Below are 4844 nucleotides of genomic sequence, written 5' to 3' on the forward strand. Positions count from 1 at the left end.
TAATGTCCAGGTGGTCTGTGATGCAAACTTAAAAATTATGAGTGTTGTTGCAGGTTACCCTGGTGGCTGCCATGACTCCTTCATCCTCAGTCAGTCATCGCTCTTCGATAAATTTGAGGACGGACAAATGCCTGATGGCTGGCTGTTGGGTATGTTTAAAATGTTTTGTGTGTATGTCTTTTATCCACAAACTCGAGTTATGATTAGGTGAAAGAATAATCTAACATATGTACTAATGTGGACTATATCTGTTTTTCAGGTGATGGGGGTTACGGCTGCTACTCTTGGCTCCTTACTCTATTGTCCCAACCTGATTCTCCTGCTGAACACAGTTACAATCATGCACATAAGGCTACGCGGAATGTGATAGAAAGATGTTTTGGTGTGCTGAAGTCACGGTTTCGGTGTCTGGATAAATCTGCTGGCCTTTTGTTGTATAGTCCCTCAAAGGTGACTAGAATTGTGTTCTGCTGCTGTTTTCTCCATAATCTGTGTTTAACCCAACATCTGGCACATGATGAGGGAGAAAGCAGTCGGCAAGCAGAGGAGTTAGACCCATCTGGTGACAGTGTGAGTACATATGTAGGGAGGCAGGTACGGCAAGAAGTGATCCTGCGCTATTTTTCAGGTCAGTTTTAGTAGGCTGTAATTATCCTTGACTAAACACTTTGCACTACTTTCTATTGTGTGTTTTGTTACTTACTGTTTGTAGTTTATAGTGGTGTGTCCATTGTACTTAGTTTATGCTAAAAATACATTTTCAGTCATTACCCATGAAAAACATACATACATACAGAGCAGCTTCGACAATGTTTGAGACGGACACAGGAAGTTGTGTGTTTGTCAAATACAAATTTTTATTTTGCCAATCACATTGGGGTTATTTTTTCCGCTTGTGTGTGCTGGGTGCTGAGCTTTGTGCTGGCTCACTGGCACGTGCTCTGGAGGAACGCCGAACAGGGGAGGTTACTGGCGTTTGGATAGGGGTCGTGGTCCCCGAGCTGGAGGTTACTTGGTGAGCTCCCATCAATGAAATATTGCTGCTCAAATTATTAAGGCTTGCAATCAGCTGAGTGTTGGTTGCAGTGTGGCTGGCTACAATCCTGGATAACGACTCATTCACCACTTGGTTGTGCTGAATGAGCTGAACGAGTGCCTGCTGATGGCGCTGTTGCTCATCTATGATGCGCGATAAATGAGCAAGCATTTGGCTGTTGTCAGCCCTTATTTGCTCCATTGAGGTTGCCATTCGCCCTACTTGTACAATCAGTCTGCCCGAGTTGCGACTAATACGCGGTAGATGATGGGGCAGACTGGCAAGGTGTTGTGTATGTGCGGTCAGGCTGGCATTGCTTTGGGCCTGTTGGCTTGTCCAACTGGCCCAAAAATCATCTGGTATTTGGCTTGGGGGCGGAGCTTGTGCCAGTTGTGGACTGATGGAGGCTTGGGGGATATCCTGCAGCTGTATTGGCTGGCTTGGGTCAACAGGTGTAAGTTGCAGTGTGATGGTTGCCTGTTGGTCTTGTCCCTGCTGGTCCACGTCGGCCATCAAGCTGGGCTCTGTATGGGGTGGCCAACATGCAATGTTTATTTGTAAATTTTTTGCAAGGCTACTTCTACACATTACTACATTCATAATACTCCATTTTTTTACTTTTTGGCGTTGATTTCATAAACTTATAATGTTTTTTATGCTCAAAAACATATATACCAACACAGGCGGCCACATAGACAGATTTGCATAATCCTCACCTAACTAACTCCCCTCCACAGCATTACACTGTTAGATTCCCTCCCCTGACCACGATATAGACTACTTACCTGGATAGTCCAGAGGAGCGGAGCAAGTAAGCCATCTACATACTGGACAGGGGAGATGTGTGAACACTATAATGTTGTGGATGCTGTTTTTTTTTTGGAATTTTATTGTTATTTTATTTAAATGTGCACGTGTGTGGGCCAAATTTTAAAACAATTCTGATATTTATTAAAAATGATGTTGGCGAGAACATCCACTAAGACCTTATTAAAATTTTTTTTTTCACCTTTAGCAATTGAAGACGTAACATCACATTGCTGGTTCTGGAAAACATGTAATCTCAAAACCAACTAACAACATATTAACTGTACTGTGTATATTATTGCCTATGTGTTTAATTTCTGTTTTTACTCACCAGATAACTGAGGGGATCGGGGCTCATCACTCTGCGAACTCGCCAATAGTGCCAGTGGTGGCTGGGGTGACACTGCCGAAAGTCGTCGCCTGGGTTGGGATGATGGAGCCGCAGATTCCGAGCCAAGACGCCGTGTCTTACTTGGCCTCCTGGGTAAGTGGCCCAAGCCCTGTGATGGGCGCCTTACAGGAGGTCGGCTTCCAGAAGCAGAACCTATGTGAAAATATAAACATTAATATTTTGTACTTCTATGTGTTTGCAGAATATGTGACTACACTGAAGTCTTACCTGCAATCCCAGCCTCATCCTGACTTGTCTGAGGCCTGTCTGGCCGGCTGGTCTGTGGGACTGTTGAAAAAGTGTACCAAACATTATTACCATGCTTTGTGTAAAAAAAACCCCTGCAAAGCCTTATTGTACTGTAACCATCTATTAGGTATTGGATAAACAAATAATTTCTGATTAAGAGCTTCAAGCTTCATTATTTTGTGGTGTATATCCAAATGTACATGATGTTGCACACAATAAATCTGTTACATTTTAGAATTATGCCTCAGATATTGCAGAGATTGACTACTTGCAAATGTTTCACAAATTTAATGTTGAAATAATTGCACCGTTTTTCAGAAGTAAATAAATACAAAAATCTTTTTAAAATAAGCAGACAACACAGATGTCCAAGCAATATCGTCAAAAAAAAAAATCATTTTTTTAAAAAAAATTAAAAAGCCATTGCACATGTTTTTGCGCAATATTAAATTTACCAAACAGCCAATGCAAGGTGAAAAAAGCACATTCTAAACACAAACACACCTTAAGGGTGCATAGGCCTGCAATATGTGAAACACAATTTATGCATCCTTTACCCTTTAAAAATGACATTTACAACATTTAGAGGACATTTAAATAAAAATATAACACATCAAACTTACCATCCTGCGTGGGTCGGTCCGAATCCCGGACATGAGTAGCAGACACCACTTCGGCAGGAATCAATGCCCGCACAGGCTCCTCCCAGTCCCGATAGGTGGCCCGGAAAGGGGGGCCACCTCCGGTTTTTCTTGCAGATTTGGCCTCTTTGGCCATCTTGGCCTTGACACGCCGCTTTATATCATAAAACCTCTTGCGGCACGTGTCCTCAGTCCGCCTCACCACACCCTCACTATTCACGGCAAGTATTACTTGCCCCCACAGGACAGACTTCCTGCGGGAGGACACCTTGCCAGCATCCTGACCAAACAATTGGCGATGGTGCTTCATCAGCTCACGCACCAAAGCCATGTTTTCAGCATAGCTGAACTTTATATTCCTGCCAGTCTTGGTAGTGGTGCGTGGCTGCGGAGCCACAACACCATCACTATCACTGGAAAATACAGCAACAGGCACCCCCTCCTCCTCCTCCTCACTAACCTCCTCCCTCTCACTACCCCCCTCCACCTCACTAACAGCCTCCACCTCACTACCAGCCTCCACCTCACTACCAGCCTCCACCTCACTAACCTCCGCCACCACACTGACCTCTGAGTCTGACATGACAAACAACAAAAAACACAGAAAAATCAAAACACAAAACACACTCCTCCACTACTCCTACTACTACACACCACACAGCCAACACACACGCTCACTCACTCACTCACAAACAATGACAAAAGACTGTAAAAAAAAAACAAGGACAAAAAAGTAGACAAACTGTGAAAAAACAATACTACAAATATGACAAGACTACTTACACACACAGTACAGCACTCAACAATCACCAAACTCCTCTCCAAATCCACCAAAAACTCCACCAAACTCACCAACTCCAAATACACCTTCCTCTCTCCTCTCCACTAGCTAAACCCACGAGGTGCGGTGTGTTTGGGGCGGTTTTATAGTAATATGCACAGACACTCCTCCTTCACGAATACAACCAATCACGGCCGCGTGACGAAAACGAAACTTAGGACTAAAAACGCGGCAGCAATTTCTAAATCACTGCCGTAACAGACATGTGACGCAGTCGTAAAAAAAACCATAAACGCGGCCGCGAAACAGCAAACGCGGCCGCAATCTACAGCAGAAAAGCACGAATGACATCGACATCGGAAGAAACGAAAAATACGAATACGACAGCTTAGTAAATTAGTCGTAATCAATTCAAAAAGTTGCAATTTTACACTGTCGATGTCATTCGTGATTGAACTTGGACATGATTCTGGAAATTACGAATCTTAGTAAATTTACCCCAGTGAGTCTCTGTGCGCATGCTATCTGGATGCACGTGTGGCACAGACTCAGGCTCTATGAGACCATGGAGAATAGCTTTGGAAACATCATGGATAAGCAAAGAACATATTTTGACAATATTGTAAAGGTGCTGATGGCAGGACCGGATGTGACGTATACAGCAGAAGGTGACGTCAAGTGTGACATCAAGACAGTGGGTTTGGGAGACTGCATATTAGTCCAGCACACACAGTGGCTGACTCTACTGTGTGTAGATTACAGATACATACTGTACTTGTATATGAAGCTTAAACTAACCAATATACCTTATCCTACCTTACCTGTCACATGCCCCTCTTGTAAACAAGCAATGCTTCCAAATGTAAAAAAGAAAAAGAACATCAATTTTCTTTTTAGTTTTATTGTATTTAAGAAATTTTATTTTATATATTTTGTTAC

At 43.1% G+C, this 4844-nt stretch overlaps 1 long non-coding RNA gene across 1 annotated transcript; it reads right to left on the reverse strand.

The window, feature by feature from the left end:
* Nucleotides 1–832: 832 nt before the first annotated feature.
* LOC134929105 (uncharacterized) lies at nucleotides 833–2560 on the reverse strand. The gene is made up of 3 exons (XR_010178322.1): nucleotides 2463–2560; nucleotides 2175–2387; nucleotides 833–1560 (listed from the first exon to the last, which is right to left on the reverse strand). It is a non-coding gene; the product is annotated as an uncharacterized LOC134929105 (long non-coding RNA).
* Nucleotides 2561–4844: the final 2284 nt, after the last annotated feature.

The sequence above is a fragment of the Pseudophryne corroboree genome, chromosome 1 (genome assembly GCF_028390025.1).
Source record: "Pseudophryne corroboree isolate aPseCor3 chromosome 1, aPseCor3.hap2, whole genome shotgun sequence".
Lineage (NCBI taxonomy): Eukaryota > Metazoa > Chordata > Amphibia > Anura > Myobatrachidae > Pseudophryne > Pseudophryne corroboree.